A 20,807-nucleotide genomic window follows, 5' to 3' on the forward strand; every position below is an offset into this window, starting at 1 on the left:
GCTCTCAAGAGTGATTTTATCCTTCACCCTGACCTACCAAAGTGGTGGCATCTATCTGTATACTGGTAAACCTAAAATTTTTGGAGTACCTTGGGCTTTGGATCCCATAGAAGTCATCTAACTTCGGTTTCTTCTTAAATACAGCTTAAAAAATAGGAATAAATAGTTATAATATATTGAGCACTGAACTATTCAACTACCTGCTACACACTGGAAGGTAAGAAGAGGTCTCACAAGAAATGAGAAAACATAATCCCAGTTCATGTTGTTTTAGATACAGAGGATGGGACGCACAGGTGTGTTTTTAAGCCTTTGGAAATGCATTTAGGGGCAAAAAGGGGAAAAAAATGACAGTAGAAGAGACATTCAGAATGTGAATATTCAGTGTGATATAAGTACTTATTGAACGCTTATCTCAGGCACCTGTAGTGTGACTGACTGACTGAAGCTCTGGGTTTGCCAGGGAGCTTGTGGCTTTGGGACTTGCAACAACAGTATCATTAGTACCGCTCCAGTGCTGTCACTACTGCCACTGTTAGCTGTTGTTCATTTACATAACACAGATGTATTAGGCACTCCACAAATATAATCTACAAACAGAATCGTCACGCGAACTTTGTGAGATGGCATTACTATCCAGATTTTAAAGAGGAAGAAACTGAGAAGGTATGTCTAGATACTTTCCCAAGGTCAGCAACTAGAAAATGTCAGAGTTCTGATAGGAACCCGGGTCATCCGACTTCAAAATTCATACCTTTAACGAATAGTCTATGTGTCTTCACCAAAGCCTGTTTAAAATCCTCCTCTTTGCTACTCTTTTTTCATGGCTTCAGGTGCTTTCCACCAGGCCTCAAGTGGCACCTCTGGGCAGTTCCCTGATTTCATATTGACTCTGCTCTACCTCCTTCTCCTAACAAATTCCATGTGGAGGATGGGGCACAGCCAATATAGCAGGCAAGGCAGATCTTCAGCAGAGCCTTGTATGAGGAGAGTTGGGTGGGTAGGTATGGAGGCAGATGATGAGAGAAGAATGTATGTGTGAGTGTGAGAGATGCTTTTTCCCTGATTTTATTATAATGGCAAAACGAGTTAGTAAATGAGTCTCTTTCTCCAGCCTTTTTAACCAAAACATTTGCGTAAGTGGTATAAGGCCAGGAAATACGCAAGGACAAAGAACTACCTGGTTGGATTCTTCTATTCCTGACACCACCTCAGGGGCTTAATCTCAGCTGGCTTCAGAGTAATCAACGTTACCACCTTGTTCCCTTTATCTAATGCTGCGTAAAAACCACCCCCAAACTTAATTAATACAAATGGTTATTATCTCTCAGTGTTCTGTGGGCTGAGTGGGCTGAGCTGAGTGGTTCTCATTCAGGGTCTCTCATATAGTTGCAGTCAGATAGTTGTGGGGTCTGGAGTCATTTAAAAGTTTCTTTCCTTACATGTCTGAAGCCTAAGTTTGAATGGCTGGAAAATCTGAGGACTGGTTGGGATTCAATCCTTGTAGCCTCTCCGTGTGGCCAGCTTGGACTTTCTCACAGTATGCTGGTCTCAGAGTAATTGACAGTCATGGGCTTGGGCCAGCTTGTATTGGCTTATAAGAGCTGATTCTGCATATCTCCTCCCAAACCTGTGTTCAGTGCTATCATTTTGGAAGCCATAGTGGGAGTATTCACACCATGAAAGTTGGCAAACACTGCAAATCAGGGAACTTTTTTTTTTCTCCAGAGAGCCAGTTTACTAGCACATGACTCTACATGGTAGTTGGCTTTTCCCAGAGTGACTGAGACAAGAAACCCAGGAGGAAGATGTAAACCTTCATAGAACCTAGCTGTGGTTGTCCCAGAATGTTGCCACCTTCTCATTCTATTGGTCAACCAAGTCCCTAAGGTTAGCCTTTATTTAAGAGGTGGAGAATTAGCATTAATTTATTGTGGGAAGGGTAGCAAAGAATTTATATAGTCTAGGAGCTGGCACAGAGTAGGCACTCAATAAATGCTTGATTAATGAATGAGTGTGTAGTCATTTTAAACACTAATCTGCACGTCCTTAAGCCATTCTAAATATACAAGTCCTTTTTGAAAGTTTTACATCAACCAACGATTTTTAAATCTCTGAGTAGTCTAACCCTAAAACTGCTTGATATAGATCTATTTACACTGTGTCCGCAGGTATTTGCAGACCTGTTTACTCAGGCCTTTCCTGGTTATGTACTCAATTGGTATTACTACACACATTACAATCACAGATTGCTTGTTTTATAGATGTTTATACATGTGCTGTTTAGGTTGACTTTATTTCCCTAAGTAAACTGCAAGTTTCTTAAGAGAGTTCTCATGTATTTCTTTGCCACTCCTTCTTCCTACTATGCAAACTACGGATAGTTTTAAACACATACACATGAATACTGACAAGATAGGTGGTAGTTAGAGATTATAACACTTAAAAGTGAAGGAAAGAAGGAGAGGTACTAAAATTTCTTAATTGCTATGTTTTAGAGCCTTCCATAAATGTTCTCATTTAACTCTTCTATTTACCTAATGAAGCAGGTATTATTTCCATTTCACAGTTGAGGGAAATGAGCCTCATGAAGGTTTAGACATTTGGTCCAAGTCATACTGGGAGGTGGAGAAGCTGGGATTCAAATGAAGACCCACATGGTTCTAAGGTCTGAGGCTTACGCATTCTTCAGGCTGCCTTCCCACTGCTCTCTACATTCCCCATCCTCTCGCACTCTAGCCTCTCTCCTTCAAGCACCTACAAGAGTCATAAAATGCTAATGCTTCTGAACTCCAAATAGAGTAATAAGCATTTCAAGTTCTACTCTGGTAAAAATGTCCTTAGAAAGCTTGGTAAAACAAGAAGCTTGAATGTCTTATACTAGGAGTGAAGTGAGCCTGGTAGCAGGGGGGACCAGCTGAGAGGATACTGCAGTAACTCAGATAAAGTGTGTTGATGGGTTAGACCAAGGTAGTAGTGGTAGGGTAGAGAGATGTAAACAATTTGGAGAGATATTAAGAAGACTGACTCAACAGACTGGTGATTGATTGGATTGTGCAGGTGCTGATCAATTATTTTAGAACCATCATTCTGGCTGCTGCTGGGAGGTAAGACTGGAAAGAGGAGGCCCAGATGTGAGGTTTCTGTATTCCTAGAAGAAAATAAGGGCTTTAAACTAGGGTAATATCTGCAGAGGTGGGGAGAAGTGGATGGATTTGAGAGATAATATGGAGTTTGAATCTGCTGAATGTGTTCCCAAATCAGATGTGAAAATGTGAGGAAGTTTGGAGGGGTGTTTAGGGTGAAATCCAGAAATCTACCACCAGGAACTTTTTACTGACCTAGGGGACACAGAACGGGGAGCAGATTTCAGGTGAGGATGAATTCTGGATATGGTCTAATCTGAGGTGAATGTATAACTAGGCACTGGCAGCCAGTATGCAATTGCATTTAAAACAAGGCAAATATCTCTTATCTAAATGAGAGTCTTTGCTCCCTGTATGGGTTATAGATGATTGTGCCAAATACTATATGTGGCAGGGTTCTGTGCCAAGAAATAAAGGGCTCTGCAATTCTCAACGTTTTCATTTGACAGTGGTTCAACTCTCTTTCCAAAAGCCATTTATCATCCTGCAGGCACCTCTGTCATAAACAAGATGTCTTTATTGAGCCTTCCAAAGCTAATAAGAGCTATATGATTCAATCAGTGACAGAGACTCACATAACTCATAGAAAGTGTTGCAGGGAGATTTTAGTGGTCTCTTGGAGCACAGGGTCTGCCTTCACACACACACACACACACACACACACACACACAGATCTCATGTGCATTTTCTTGGAAGAACTCATAGGGTCAGGCACTAAGATGTGTTTGTACACTTCTGCCCGACATGCAGCAGCACAGCCATTGTTTGAACAAGGTACCTGCATGTCAGAACAGGGATCCTGGGCCCCTTTGTTTCCTGCTACACTCCTGAGAAAGAAGGGAAGCATTCACACCAGCTAAACAGCAAATCAAGGCTCTCCAGAGAGCTGCTTTTCCGCACATCTTTTATAAGGATCAACCCTCTAAGGGTCTACCCAGTCAGCAGGAAGGCAAAGGGAGTATGGATGGCTCTAGCCCAAGAGTCCACTTATAGCTGCTTCACTAACATGCTCATTATACAACTCTTAGAATAGGCACCTAACACCAAGCCCCAATTAGATTCCCATGCCCCCTGTGGGAGCCCACCACTGCAGCTCAAAGCTGACTTTGCCTAGCCATGGTCTGCCACCCCACCAGGTGGGGACCAGCTGCCATGGAAACAGCCACTCTCCCCACCCAATGGAGTATTTCTTGATCTAACTCCAACTCTGCCCATAGATGCCTTCCAAAGTCCCCCCCTCATGTCAAGGTTCCCTAGAGCGAAATCCACTAAATAAGAATTTTCTTACCTGTGAGAAGTCCTGGTGACCGGCAGTGGAAAAAATACTAAGTTCTAACAGAAGTGACAGGGACTCACAGAGCAAATGTGTTCGTTTAAAAGAAGAAAGGTGACTTCATCCCTGGTGCCGTGGAGTTTAAAAAGAGCAACGAGTGCTGCCTGGCTGAGCCAACTCCGCTTCATCAGTGATGACTCCATCCAAATTATGCAGCCATTGCCCAGACATGCTCAGCCTTCAGAAGGTAAATTGCTGGAATCTGACTAACCCTGTTGTTTTCAAAGAACTTCAGAAAATCCTAAGGCACCAATTGCCTTAACTGGCACCAGGGAAAGAAAAATTATGCACTTATTTCCTTGAGTCATGTCATTATCTCCCCCAACTCCAACTCTGAAAAACAGCACTCTAGGGAAGGAAAACAGATGTTTAGACTTTCTGAGAGGTGAAAATTATTGGGGAAGTGGAGGCAGGGAGGAAGAAGAAGCGAAGGTATTTCAACCAGAAGGAGGGGTCATAAGAAGCTGGAAATGACCATCTTGCTAAGAAATTTTCAGAGCTATGAATTTGTAAGCAAAGGCGACAAATAGGTGACTGGACTTTGCAAAGGGAAAAATATTCAGTTAAGAAAAGAGGTTAGTTGCTATAGGAAAAAGTGTGACAGCCTTTCTCAAAAATGCAACCAATTTTTATTTTCTTTTTGTTGTATATAATGCCACTCATTCAATATGGGGTCATTTGTAATATTAACATATCAGTTCAAATCATGCCTGCATTCTAAACAGAAGGATTTGGGGAAAGAGACAGGATTTTTTTTTTTTCCTGTATGTTAAAGGTGAGGCTGGAGGAATTGGATTTGAACATGGGATTCAAGGTCATTTCAAGCTACCCAGTGGGCCAATCACCTACTCTTGATGCCAAGTCCTTGGTCTAAACTTTGGACGAGAGTTCTGGCTGGGGTGCTAGGGAAAGGAATGGTAATGAGTGTGATCTCTGTTGGAAGTGGGGCAGAGGGTTGAGCTCAGTGGCCAGCTGCCCTTTCTCCCAGGCTTCTATTTCAGGGAGTATAAGGGGACTCTGGGTCATTAGGCTTGTATCTAATTTCTTGCTGAGCTATTTTGAGGCTTTGAGATTTTCTTGTGTCAAGTTTCACTCCAGAGAGGTTAAAACAAGAAAAAATGCCCTTTCTATTTAGATAGAGGTATTCAGATCCAACATTAGAGATTTTTGAAATCACAGATTTGAGACATGTCAAAATGACTTACAAAGGGAACTTGCAAATCTTTTGTTTGGGGTGTGAATAATGATAGGAGTAGAAGAGGGCAGTGTTTCATCAGTGATAAGAACAATGAAGGCAGAAGTCATTTTTATCTGGTTCGTCATAATGTCCTTGAAACCTAGCACAGAGAGTACCATACAGCAGGTGCTCAACAGAAGGAGAGCGAATGGTGTCAGTCCTTTTCCATTCCAGGTCTCTAGAATAGATCTGCTGAGAATGCTTAAAGTCACCATCTTGTTGGTGAGGTATTTGGAGAGAGCATGAGCCAGTGGGTCTTGTAGAATGCAAAAGAACTTGGTTATTTGCTCTGTCTCAGCCTCTAGGTTCATCACCAAAGTTAGAATGGAGCAAAGAAGGCCAATTGCTGGACCCAGGAGCCTCCTTTGCCCCCCAGGAGCCTCCTTTGCCTATGAGCTAGACTCTCATGTCTTTTCCTAAGGCCAAGACTCAACCCAATAGGTAATCTGCCAATTGTCTTCAATTAGTTTTTTGTTCTCAAAAGTCTATTAAAATTTTCAAACTTAGAGAAAAGTCAGAAGAATTGTACAGTGAACACCTATATACTTACCACCAGGTTTCTTCAATTAACATTTTACTACATTAGTTTTATCCCATGTTGATTCTCTGCTCATTTCTCTATCCATCCAGCAACTCATTTAATTATTTTTGTTATTGTCTTTCAAAATAAGTTTCAGACATTACTTTATTCGCCCCAAATACCTCAATATTATTAGCCAGAGTTCAATATTTATTTACAATTTCTTTGTTTGTATTCAGATGAAATCTGTATACAGTGCAATGTACGGATCTTAACTGTATCATTCCTGAGTTCCTCTAGACACATACACCTGTGCAATCCAAACTCCCAAGATACAGAACATAACCATCACTCTGGAAAGTTTCCTTATGTCCCTTCCCAGCAAACTCCTACCTCAACATCCCAAGAGATAACCAATCTTCTGGTGATTTTCACCATAGATTAGTTTTGCCTGTTTTAGTATTTCATATAAATGGAACCATACAATTTGTATTCTTTCATGCAAATTTTTGTGCACTCAGCATGTTTTGGGGGTTCATTCATCCATGTTGTTGCTTGTATCAGAAGTTGGTTTCTTTTCATTGCTGAATAGTATTTTACTCTATGAATATGCCAGTATTCTATTAATGGATACCTGGGCTTCCAGCTTAGGGCTATTAGGAATAAAGCTAATATGAACATTTTTGCACATATCCCTGTGAACATTTGTTTTCATATCCCTTGAGTAAATACATAAGAGTGAAATTGTTGGTTCTTAGGGTAGCTATATACAATTTTATACAAAATTGCAAGATCTTTTCCAACACTCTTATGTAATTTTCCTCTTCCACCACCAATGTATAAAAGCTTTAATTGCTTCATGTCCTCACCAACATTTAGTGTTGTCAGCCTTTAATTTTAGCCACACTGATAGATGTGGAATGGCATCTCATTGTGGTTCTAATTTGCATTTCCTTGATGACTAAAGATATTTCATGTTTTTCACGTGTCTATTGACCGTTCACTTACTACCTTTTGTGAAGTGTCCAAATTTTTTGACCATTTAAAACATTTTAAAATTGTTTTATTATTGTTTTAGAAGTTCTTAGTATGTCATGGATACCCATACTTTTTTATTTTTTTGAGAGGGTCTCACTCTGTTGCCCAGGTAAGAGTGAAGTTGTGTGATCATGGCTTACTGCAGCCTTGACCTCCCAGGCTCAAGTGATCCTCTCACCTCAATCTCCTGAGTAGCTAGGACTACAGGTAGACACAATCACACCCAGCTAATTTTTGTATTTTTAGTAGAGGCAGGGTTTTGCTATATTGCCCAGGTTAATCTTGAGCTCCTCAACTCAAGCAATCCAGCTACCTTGGCCTCCCAAAGTGTGGAGATTATTAGCATGAGCCACCATGCCTAGCCAGATACCAATACTTTTTAAGGTAAGTTTTGCAAATATTTTCTTCTGTCCTGTGGTTTGTCTATACATTTTCTTAATGATGTTTCTATGCTGCTTTTCGTTTCTTTAAATTTTGATTATCTAATTTATAATATTTTTGCTTTTTTGGTTTTTACCTCCCTCAAAGTCATAAAGACATTTTCCTACATTTTCTTCTAGAAGTTTTTTAAATTTTAGCTTTTATATTTAGGTCTATGGTCCATCACAAATTAATTTTTGTGGATGGCATAAGTTAAAGCAAGGTTAATTTGTTTCCATATAAAATGTAGTTATTTTGACACCATTTGTTGAAAAGACTTCCTTTCAAAATTATGTCGCTTTGGCACCTTTGTTGAAAATAAAATACATGTATAAGTATGTGTCTGTTTCTATTTCTGGGTTCCTTATTCTTTCCATCAATCTGTTTGTTGATCTTTATACCAGTTGCAGACTCTCTTGATTACTATAGCTTTAGGGTAAGTCTTGACGTCCAACAATGTGAGTCATGTGATCTCATATCAAATTCGAGGAGGTCCTGGTGGAAGGTGATTGGCTCATGGGGGCAGATTTCCCTCTTATCTTCCCCTTGCTCTTCTCATGATAGTGAGTTAGTTCTCACAAGATCTGATTGCTTAAAAGTGTGTGGCACCTCCCCTTTTCTCTTTTTCCTGCTCCACCATGGTAAGATGTGTCTGCTTCCCCTTCACCTTCTGCCATGATTGTTAAGTGTCCTGAGGCCTCACAGCCATGCTTCTGTACAGCCTGTGGAACTGACTCAACTAAACTGCTTTTCTTTATAAAGTACCCAGTCTCAGGTAGTTCTTTATAGTGGTGTGAGAACAGATTAATACATCATCCAACTTAAATTTCTTCTTTCAAGACTTCTTTAAATATTCTAGGTTCTTAGAATCATCTTGTCAGTTTTAACCAAAAGGAATGGTAGAATTATGATTATGATTTTATTGAATCTTTAGATCAATTTGGTAATTATTGCCATCTTAACAATACTGAGTTTTTCAATCCATTAACATGATTTATCTCCCCATTGATTTATATCCTCAATTTTATTCAGCAATATTTTGTTGTTTTAGTATAGAGGTTTTGCATGTCTTTTGCTAAATTTATTCCCAGATATTTTGCTTTTGACACTAATATAAAATTATTTTTTAAATTTAACTGTCCAATTCTTTGCTGCTAATACATAAAAATGCAATTGACCTTTGTATATTAATCTGATATCCTATGATTTTGCTAAATTCACTTAATAAGTAAGTACTTGTTATGTCAATAAAATAGGAATTTCTGTGTGAATACTTATGTCGTCTAACATAGAGATAGTTTTATATTTGCTTTTTCCATTCGGAACTGTACGAATTGTATGCCTTTTGGGTTTAATTTTTTTTTGAGACAGAGTCTTGCTCTGTCACCAGGCTGGAGTGCAGTGGTGCCATCTCGGCTCATTGCAGCTTTTGTCTTCCGGTTTCAAGTGGTTCTCCTGCCTCAGCCTCTCGAGTAGCTGGGACTACAGGCACATGCCACCATGCCCAGCTAAGTTTTTGTATTTTTAGTAGAGACAGTGTTTCACCATGTTGGCCAGGATGATCTCAATCTCTTGACCTCGTGATCTGCCTGCCTCAGCCTCCCAAAGCACTGGGATTATAGGCATGAGCCACCACACCTGGCAGGTTTTAATTTTTAAAATATGCTTAAGTCCTCCCGTCCATTGTTAAACGAAGTGGTGAGATTGGGCATTCCTGACTTGCTCCCAACTTTAGGGAAACAGTGTTCAATATTTTGTAATTAAACATTATGTTAGCTGAAGGTCTTTTGTAAGTGCTCTTTATCAAAGTAAGGAGGTTACCTTCTATTTCAAATATCCTGAATTTTAATCATAAAGGCATTGAATTTATTAAATGTTTTTCTGAATCTACTGAAGTGACTATATGATTTTCCTTTGTTATTCTTTAGTGTTAATAGCATACATTTCTGAATGTTAAACCCCCCTCTCATTTATGATGTTGGTAACTTGTGTTCTCTCTGCTTATTTCTTGATCAGTCTACCTAAGAATTTGTCAACTTTGTTAACTTTTCAAAGATATATCATCCAGCTTTGTTAATTTTTTTCTGTTTTTCTTCTTGTACTTACTTTGGGTTTATTTTGCTTTTCTTTTTCTAGATTCTTAATGTAAAGTCATGGGTCTTTGGCTTTAGATGTTCTTCTTTTCTAATATATTATTTGATTTAAAGCTAAAATTTCCCCCTAAGCACTGCTTTAGCTGCATTCCACAATTTTGAAATGTATTTTATTATCTTTCCATTCAAAATATTTCCTAGCTTTCCTTGTGATTTATTTTAATCCATGGATTATTTAGAAGTATGTGGTTTAATTTAGGATTTTTCTTAATCGCTTATTCATCTCTAATTTAATTCCGTGTGGCTAGAGGACATACTCTGTATGATGTCAATTCTTTTAAGTTTATGGCCCAGAACATGATCTATCTTGATGAACATATCATGTATACTTAAAAGAATATGTATCCTGCAGTTGTTGGGTGCAGTATTCTATAAATATCAATCAGATCAAAGTGACTGATAGTTGTATTAGCTTTCTAGGGCTGCCATATAATTGCCACAAACTGAGTGGCTTAAAGAGTAGAAATTTATTGTCTCACTATTCTAGATGCTAGAAGTCTGAAATTGTTAGGGAAGCAGGAGCCTGGAAGAGCCAGAGTAATGCCATTTTAAAATCAACTCCATCTTAAAACTAGCAAGACACATTCCTTGTCAGTCATGACCCACGGTCCTAAGATGTTTACAGCTAAGGAAGCAGCTTGGTAATGCCTGCAAGGACAAACTCCTACAACAACAAAAGGTCCAGATGTCCCAATACCCATAAAAATATATGCTTTCAAGATAATTATAGTTATGCTTTGGTGTACTTAACACACTAAAATGTCAAGGATAGTTTTCTTTAAATCAATAGAATAATAAATTTTGTCATGTAGGCATAACTTAATTTAGTCTTTACATAGACAAAACCCCTATTAAAAAGAATTAAAGAAAACTTGCAGTAGTGTATGTTAAGATGGTGCATTCCTCTGCTTGCTTACTAGGATGCCCTACTCTGTAACTGAGTAGCTTTCAATAAACTACCTCTTTTCACTGCACTCTGCAACTTGCCCTGAATTCCTTCCTTCCTGAGATCCAAGAGTCATTTCTTGGGTTCTGGAATCCCTTTTCTGGCAACAAAATCAGGTATCAACATAGCCATGCTCCTTTGAGATTTTGGGTAAAATTCTTCCTTACCCTTCTTAGCTTCTAGTCATGGCTGGCAATCCTTGGTATTCTTTAGCTTGCAACTTCATCATTCCAATCTCTGACTTCATCTTCACATGGCTTTCTCCCAGTATGTCTTCACAATATCTTCCCTCCCACATCATCTTCCTTCCCACAGCCTATGCCTGTGTCCAAATTTCCTCTTTTTATAAGAATTAATTATGGTCCCACTCTAATACCTCATTTTAACTTTGTTACCTCTGTAAAGGCCCTTCAAATAATGTCACACCCTGAAGGACTGGAGGGTTAGGACTTCAATATATCTTCTTAGGATGACATAATTTAACCCACAATAATAGTGTTGCTCAGATCTGTGTCATCACAGCGCTTTTATTCAATTGTTCCATCAGTTGCTGCGAGTAGGATGTTCAATTCTCCATCTGTGATTGTGGCATTTTCTATTTTTCCTTTTAATTCTGTGAAGCTTTGATTCCTTTATTTTGAACCTCTGTTATTGGATACATACACTTTTATTATTGTTACTTCTTCCTGATGTATTGACCTTTTTATCGTTATGCAATGTCCCTCTATTTTTGTTAATACACTCTATTTTAAAGTCTACTTTATCTGATATTAATATTGCCAATCAGCTTTCTTTTTTTTTTTTTTTTTTTTTTTGAGGTGGAGTCTCCTCTGTCACCCAGGCTGGGGTGTGCAGTGGCACAATCTCAGCTCACTGCAACCTCTACCTCCCGGTTCAAGCGATTCTCTTGCCTCAGCCTCCTGAGTAGCTGGGATGACAGGCACTCAACACCATGCCCTGCTAAGCCAATCAGCTTTCTTATGCTTACTATACATGCAGTATTATTTTTTCATCCATTTACTTTCAAACTATTGGTGGTTTTATGTTCAAAATGGATTTCTTGCAGACAGCATATAATTGAGTCGGTGTGTTTTTAAAAAATTTCATTTTAAGAATATTTTATTTTCATTTGGTATGTTTAATTAATTATCATTTAATGTGATTATCGACATGGTTGGATTGAGGTCTGAGATTTGGTTAGACTTAAATCCAACTTTACTATTTGTTTTCTGCTTGCTTCTTTGGCTTTTTATCCCTCTGTTTTTCCCTTTGGGTTTCTTTTGGATTAAGTATATTTTAAAATTCCATTTTAACTTATCTACAGGCTTTTAAGGTATACCTCTTTGCATTACATCTTTAGTGATTGCTTTTAAGATTAAATATGTATATGTATATATATTTTCTACTTTTCACAGTTTACTTGGGGTTAATATTGTACACTTCACATAAATATGTAGAAATCTTGCAACCATTTTGGTTCATTGAGTGCCCCCTCCTCATCCTTTATGCTATTGTTATCATATATACTTCTTTACATGTGCTATAAACTACACAATATAATGTCATATTTGTTCTTGAAATAATCGTATTTTAGCTAACTAAGCAGAATAATAGCACTTCATAGTTACACATATTTACCATCTAATGCATTTTACTCTTTCCTGAGTAATTGAGTCTCTATTGGGTTTTGTTTTACATTACCCTGCATTCCATGCCATGCAAGTAAAAAATTGTTCTAAAGGTGTCTTATCTAATTTTTATTTATCAAGGACATTTTCACTGGATATAAAATTTTGGTTGATAGATTCTTTTTCTTTCAGTGCTTTAAAAATGTTGATCCACTGCCTTCTGGGCTCCATTGTTTCTGATGAGATATCAATGGTTATGAAATAATTGTTAGTGGGTTTTGAAATGATTCAGGCAATGTCATTTTCTCTGACTGTTTTCATTATTTTCTTTTTGTGATTTATTTGCAGCAGTTTGACTATGACATGCCTAGGTGTTTTTATTTTTGTTTTATTTTTGATATTAGTCTTCCTTGATGTTTCTTGAGGTTTCAGAATCTGCACATATATGTCTTTTACCAAATGTGTGAACTTTTCACCCATTATTTACTTAAATTTAGTTTCTGGATCATTCTCTCTCCTCTCCTTTTGGAACTTCAATTATATGCATATTAGACCTTTTGGTATTGCTGCAAATATCCCTAAGTTTTTGCACATTTATTAATATTAAATCTCTGTTTCTCCATCTGGATCATTTCTGCTGATCTATCCAGATCATTTCTGCTGATCTATCTTCTACTCCACTGACTCTTTATTCTTTCATCTCCCTTGTGTCGTCAAAAGCATCCACTGAGTTATTATTTTAGATATTGTCTTTTTTAGTTCTCATATTCTTATTGGTTCTTTTTCATAGTTTCTATATCTCTGCTAAGATTTTCTATATTCTCTATTTCTATATTCATTGTGAACATATTTTCTTTTATGTACTTGAGCATGGTTACAATGACTTTTTAAGAATTCTTGTCTGCTAATTCCAGCTTCTAGGTCATCTTGGAGTTGGTCCCTGTCGATTGTTCTTTCTCCTTAAACAAGTCATGTTTTCCTGTTTTGTTTTATGTTGGATAATTTTGGAGCATATCCTTGTTATAATGAATGATATGACTTTTCTTTAATTAGGACTTTAAAGTGGCTGAACACAAACTCCAAAACTCTCTCTCCCCTGGTAGCAACTGAAATTTCAGTTCGGTTTTTTTAAGCCCTACCTGGGCTTCTTAAAGTCTGTTCCTTACATATATGCCTCAAGGGTCAGTCAGATATCTAAGCAGAGCTTATTCATGAAATGTAATGCTTCTTCTCTGCCTTGTATATTGCACACAGGGCCCTGTTCTTAGACTGAAAGCTGTAAATCAGAAAACTCACCTCATAAAACTTACTCTTCTCCCAATTGTTATTTCTCCTCTAGTTTCTACTTGCTTTTGTTCTCTCTCCAGTGTCTTCAACCAGTTGGTCTCATATTTTGTCCAGAGTTTATAGATGTTATCTATAAGAGATTTGGTTCAAAAGGCCTATATGGACATACCAAAGGCAGTTACATTTTGAGTTACTTAGTTTATCTTCAACAAAATAATTTATAGCTCTTTGCTATGAATTATCTTGCATCTCACCGTTTTCCTAGCAGTGCTGAAAAGGATATGGAGCTTCTGCAGAAAAGGTTGACATAATCAATAAGTATTGCTTGCCTTGGGCACAGGATGGGAAGTATAGACCAGATTGTTGCAATTTTTATTATAGTTACTTACAAAACAACGTAATACTCAGAAGTTTGTACCTACTAGAACATGTCCTTGAAGTCAGATTATGATATTTGCTTGTTTGATGGCTAATATTTCCCACTAAGTGAAGAGCAGGGATAGTGCTTGTGAAATTCACTCTTATATGTCCAGTGTCCCTCATGTGGAACATAGTAGTCACTCAATAGTGAATGAGTGAGAGTAGTGTCTAACTAGGACCCATCTCAATTTAGTATAGTTTATCATCAGTGATCTATCCCAGAAAAAGTAGAAAACTTAGGAATACCTCATTCAGCCTAATTTTTGTTTCGGTTTTCCTTTTAAAAATTAAATAATCAATATAGATACATGAAGAATATAAATTAGCAAAAATAAATCAAGCCAAGCCATTTTTTTCCCTCTCAGACATACCATTGTTGTCTTTTCCACATCGTGCTTTGTTATTCTTTAAATTTTCATTCTCAACCTTAGGTATACATTAGAACTACCTGAGGAGCTTTGAAAAGTCTTCATGCTCATGCTACAACCCATACTAATTAAATCACATTCTCAGGGATTGGGACACAGACATTCGTGGTTTTTAAAGTTCCCAAGATGACACCAGTATGCATTCAAGAGGACCTACAGATGTAATAACCAGGATAGCAGAGCTTTTTCAGATGTCATTTTCTATCTCCTACATGGCACAGATCCTGTCCTCCAAGGTTCAGACAGGACTGCACTTGAAGCAATTAAACATGAAACAATTAGAAACAAAAGAACAGCAAATGTACAATATTAGGTGCCAATGTGTATGGAAGTTGTCAGCTAAGCCTCTCAGGGCAGACATCCTTGAGTGCAATCAGAGGTGGACTCATCTTGGTGGAGCCCCACCTGCCACACTGAGGGACTCTTTTCTTCCTTAGATGTTTCTAGCAGCAGGTTGGAGAAAGGGGTACAGTGACACATTAGAATGACATGTGGCACTGATCCTATTCCTGTTTTCTTTGAACATTTCTTCTTTATAAAATCCCAAGATCCCAGACTCCTGGCCTCTGATCTTTCTTTGTGGGAATGCTGTTTTAATTTATTACCTGACTTCAGAATTTGAGACCACCTTCAAGCAGAGAAGCTTCTGTGGAAATGTGCCATCACTGGCCGAATGTTTTGTCTGTCTGCTGTGGAACCCAGGTGAGTTAAGTATAACTATCTACAGCCACCCTACTTCTCTAGCTTGCCCAAGAGAGCTGGGCAACAACAAAGCATACAGCGTGATTCTTGACCTGAGCCACACAAAAGAATCTCTGTGAATATTGTGAAATAGCTATTCCAAGGCCCCACCCCAGAATAATTAACTCAGAACCTCTGGGTGATGAGGCCCAAGAACTGGCATCTTTTTCCAGGCTCCTCAGGTGATTAGGAATTGACCCAGGATGAGAAATATTGATGAAGTGAATGGGTGGGCCATTCTCTTGGGTTGTAGGTGCATTTGAAATCCCCTTCCCTGCTACTCCTGGAGACAACATAGAGAAAAATGTCGGGCTTTATGTTAAATAGGCTAAGGTTTGAATCCCTGCTTTGCTGTCGACTAGCTGTACAACATTAGCTAAGTTGCTGAACATCTCTGACACTCCAGTTAGTTAATGGTATAAGAGGCAAAATAATAGTACCTACTAATGAGGCTCAATGTGATGCCATATATAAGTCAACTGGAACACGGTGTGTACCAGTACATATCTGCTCCCTTCTGTCTCTGTACTCCTCACCTCCTTCCCCCGACTTCAGCATTGTAATAAGCTTGGACAGTTCCGGCTTGTTTCTGAGCTGTTTCTCCTTGACCGACCATGACCACATCAGCCTGGATTTGCATCCCTGGTCCCTGGATCTGGCATCCTGACTCCAGCTTCTAAACTTGATCCGGGTCTTCTTTCCGGGCCCGGTTTCCATCACCTGTTTCTGTTGCTCAGCACTAAGCCACAAAGAGGTGGTTTCTAAAAGCAGCTGGGCCCCATGCTGCCACTGCTCCAGCTGAGTTTTAGCAGTGGGAGGGGGTGTGGATAATTTTAGACTTGTCCTGGACTAGCATCTGAGACAAGGCAAGGCCAGGCAAGTTCAACCTGCCTCCTCAGTACCTTTGGGTTGGGGTTTGCAGAGAAAGGTTGGGGAGATTTTGTTATAGGGCTTGTGTGTCTGTATCACACCAGGCTCCTTATATGGAAATGTAATATATGCAACCATTTGCCTCAACATCTGTTGGAATTTGAGTCTCAGGTGCTGTACTGAGTGGGAGTAACCACAATGTAACCTGGAGTTTTTGATATGCTAATGCTTGTACTGAACTAGGATAGATTGTTTTCTGCCTAACCCAGGGACAGGAATAGGCAGGTGTGAGCAGGATCTGAGATTCAGCAGGAAAAGGGCTAATAAGAGAAAAGATAGAAAATATTATTGACTTATTTGTGTTTAGAGAAACTAAAAAGGCAATCAGATGGAGCAGTGCAGAGACAGAAAGCCTCACTAGGAGAAGCAAGGACAGCATTGTGGCTCCTAGGACAGACCTGGCCCAGACAAGGTGTTTGATGATTGTTGCACAAGTATGGAATGAAGGGCTTCTAAGGTGGGAAAGAAGAGGTGCTTTGGGGCTGCCCAGTGAACATCTTGTGCTTTGGAAAGAAGGGCAATCAGCTTAGAGCCAACTGAGCTGTCCATGGGACCCAAAGCATCAGAAGGGATTTATATCCTCTAGGTCAAGGTAAACTAGCTCTTGCGTGGTCAGGCCCACAGAATGAGGATAGCTAACAACAAAAAAGGGTTGAGCACTCCTAGGATTAAGAGATAAACAAGACAAAGAGGAAGAGTGAGAAGAGTAGAGGGTTTGGAGTGAGTCAAATTAGTTTCTTCATTCCACCACTTAAAGTTGTGTAATCTTATATCAATTACCCAACTCTCTGAGCCACGGTCCCTCATATATTTATAGTGTTCACCAATATATATGAATTCAACATTTCAAGATTCACCAACAATTTATTGAGAGTCTACTATATGTTACAGACCATTTGGCCAATGGAATGAACAATGCAGACAGATTTCTTGCCTGTGTGCATCTCACAATCTGGTAGGGAATACAGACAAGAGAAAAGGGCATGAATAAGTGACAACATATGGGTGGGTGCTGCTTAGTGCCATGAAGGAAGTAAGCAGGATAAAACGAGACAGGTAACTTGGCCAGAGAAAGCCTCTGTGAGTAGGTGTCATTGAACTGAGCCCTAAATGTGAGAAGGAGCCAACACTGTGGAAGATCCCTGCAGGCAGAGGTACAAGAAAGTGCAGAAGCCCAAAACACAAAAGAGCTTGACAGTTCTGAAGAATAGAAAGGGGGTCAATGTGGATGGTGGGAAGTGAGTCAAGAAGAGATCTCTCTGAGACAAGGTGAGGGTGATCATACTGGGCCCAAAGAAGGAGCCTGGGTTTTGCAAAGTGAGAACAATTCCCATTTCTTGGAGAGTGAGGACAGAATGGACAGGGGCTGCTCCTATGGAGGTGCTTCTGTGGTGCTTCTATGGAATAGATGCCACTGGGACATGGGATCCTTAGAATGGAGCCCAGATGTCAGCAGGGGACAAAAAGGTTTGAATCCCTGTAAGAGAAAAGACATTCTAAATCTAGTCTAGGACACAACCTTTTTAGTTGATGTAATTCAGAATCTACTTCTGAGAAGAAACGAGCTTTCCTGATAAAACACTTAATCAATTTTCTGATTATGTTTAACGAGATTAAGATTTGTTCTGGGAATCTAATCATCCACCCACCCACCTGCTCTGTCAGTCAGTTGTCTCAGTGTTTAGGCAATAGTTTACAGCGGGAAAAAAATCGTGTTTTTTTTTTTTGCATCTTAGCTTAATAATAATCCATCATTCTCTTGTCCTACAAAATGTCCCTGCCAAAAGTGAATCTTTGAGTGGGCCTTCTAGTGGCCTTTTCAGTTGCAGCAAGACTATAAAGAAACTTTGACATGTGCTTTGAAATGGATTTTCTGAAATGTTTTCTGTAACACCATTTGGTCAATGGCTAGTGGACACGTGAGGACTTCCTCAAGTTTTCTTCGTCCATGGGTCCATTGTCCTCTGAGCTCCTGCTTGTGCACGTGCTCTCTCTAGCTGCAACACATGGCCCTAGCCATGGGAGTTCCACTAAAATCCAGCCCCCAAAACCCTTGCTCTTTGGCAAGGAGTGAGAGTAGGGCTATTATGTGTTGACTTGTGCCCCCCACAAAAAGAAGTGTTGAAATCCTAAGTCTCAGCACCTCAGAATATGACTTTATGTAGAAATAGCGTCTTTACAGAGGCAGACAAGTTAAAAGGAGTTTACTAGGGTGGGCCCTAATCCAATACAACTAGTGTCCTTGTCAAAAGGGGATATGTGGAGCCAGACACGCACACAGGGAGAGAACCATGTGAAGATGCAGGCAGAGATCAGAGGGATGCTTCCACAACACAGAGAATGTGTCATTTCCAGCAAACCACCAGAAGTGAGGGGAAGAGATTCTTTCTCACAAACCTCAGAAGGACCCAGCCCTGATGACACTTTGTTCTTTGACTTCTAACCTCCAGAACCAAGAGATAATACATTTCTTTTTTTGGTTTTATTTTTCATTGATATATAATAATCGTGCATATATATAGGGCAAAATGTGATGTTTTGATATATGTTTAGTGTGAAATAATTACAACAGGCTAACTTATTCCATTCCTCACATAATTGTCATTTTTTTGGGGAGAAATATTTAAAATCTCCTCTTTCAGTAATTTTGAAATCCACAATACCTTATTATTTATTATAATCACCATTCCATGCAATCGATTACTAAAGCTTATTCGTTATGTATAGCTGAAACTTTCTACGCTTTGATCAACATTTCCCCTTTTCCCAACCACCTCTCTCCCCCAGCCTCTGGTAACCATCATTCTACTCTCTACTTCTATGAATTCAATATTTTTAGATTCCACATATAAGTGATATCATGTGATATTTGTCTTGCTGTGCCTGGCTTATTTCACTTAGCATAATGTTTTCCAGGTTCACCCGATAACAGGATTTCTCCCTTTTGTAAGGCTGAATAATATTCCATATTCATTTTGTGTGTATACTTACATTTCCTTTATCCATTCACCTGATGATAGACAGCTAGGTTGCTTCCATATCCTAGCTATTATGAATAATGCTGCAGTGTACATGAGAGTGCAGATATTTCTTTAGCACACTGATTTCTATTCCTTTGGATATATACCCAGAAATGGGATTGCTGGATCATATGGTAATTCTATTTTTGGTTTTCTGAGGAACTTCCATACTGTTTTTCCATAACAGCTTTATTAGTTTACATTCCCACTAACAATGCCAAGGGCTCCTTTGGCCAATGTGGTATATATAATACCCTTACCGTCACTTGTTATCTTTTGTCTTTTTCATTAATAGCAATTCTAACAGGTGCAAGGTGATATCTCATTGTGGTTTTAATTTGCATTTTTCTGATGATTAATTATAATGAGAATTTTTTCATACATGTGTTAACCATTCATATATCTTCTTTCAAGAGAGTCTATTTAGCTTCTTTGCTCATTTTTGATTGAATTATTTGCTTTCTTGCTTTTGAGTTGCTTGAGTTCCTTATCTATTTTGAATATTAGCATCTTATCAGATGTATGATTTGCAAATATTTTCTCCTAATCCGTGGGTTGTCTCTTCACTCCATCAATTGTATCCTTTGTTGTGCCAAATCTTTTTAGTTTGATGCAGTCTCGTTGGTGTATTTTTTCTTTTGCTGCCTGTACTTTTGGAGTCATATTCAAGAAATCTTTGCCCACACCAATGTTGTGGAGCATTTCCCCAGTGTTTCCTTTTGGTAGTTTTATAGTGTCACGTATTATATCTAAATATTTAATCCATTTCGAGTTGATTTTTATATGGTGTGGAAAAAAAGGTTCAATTTTATTCTGCTGTGGATGTCCAGTTTCCCAACACCATTTATTAAAGAACGACTCTTTCTCCATTGTATATTCTTGGCAACTTTGATGAAAATCAATTAATCATAAATATGTGAGTTTATTTCTAGGCTTTCTATCCTGTTCCATTGGTCAATGTTTCTGTTGTTAATGCCAGTGCTGTTCTATTTTCATTACAATAGGTTTGGAATAGATTTTGTGACGTGAGGTAGTGTGATGCCTCCAGCTTTGTTCTTTTTGTTCAACATTGCTTTGGCTATTCAAGGTCTTTTACAATTCCATACAAATTTTAGAATGTGTGTGTGTGTGTGTATGAAGAATGACATTGTAATTTTAACAGGGAATGCCTTGTATCTGTAGATTACTTTGGGTAGTATAGACATATTAACAATACTAATTATTCCAAACCATGAACAGACAAAACTCATTTGTGTTGTCCTCAAATTCTTTCATAAATATTTTATAGTTCTCAATAAACAGATCTTTCAACTCCATGGATAAATTTATTCCTATGTATTTTTTCATGCTATTGTGAATGAAATTGATTTCTTAATTTTTTTAGATAAATTTTTTGATAAAGAAGCACTACTGATTTTTTTGTGTTAATTTTGTGCCCTGCAACTTTATGAAATTAGTTTATCAGTTCTAACAGTGTTTTGGTGGAGTCTTTAGAATTTTCTCTATACATGATCATGTCATCAGCAAACAATTTTGCTTCTCTTTTTAAAATTTCTTTTT

At 38.5% G+C, this 20,807-nt stretch overlaps 1 protein-coding gene and 1 long non-coding RNA gene across 3 annotated transcripts in view; one reads left to right on the forward strand and one right to left on the reverse strand.

Moving 5' to 3' along the window:
* The window catches only part of AMOTL1 (angiomotin like 1), a 171,966-nt gene extending 167,302 nt beyond the window's left edge, over window positions 1-4,664 (reverse strand). The window contains exon 1 of one of the 2 annotated variants that reach the window (XM_017948873.3): window positions 4,435-4,664. The gene's annotated coding sequence lies outside the window, so the exon portion shown is untranslated. The remainder of the gene's footprint in view (window positions 1-4,434) is intronic. The other variant, XM_009187131.4, reaches the window with a different exon arrangement.
* The window catches only part of LOC103877822, a 136,851-nt gene that overhangs the window by 30,420 nt on the left and 85,624 nt on the right, over window positions 1-20,807 (forward strand). The gene's annotated exons all lie outside the window — the stretch shown is intronic.

Source organism: Papio anubis, chromosome 12, assembly GCF_008728515.1.
Source record: "Papio anubis isolate 15944 chromosome 12, Panubis1.0, whole genome shotgun sequence".
NCBI classification, from domain to species: Eukaryota; Metazoa; Chordata; class Mammalia; order Primates; family Cercopithecidae; genus Papio; species Papio anubis.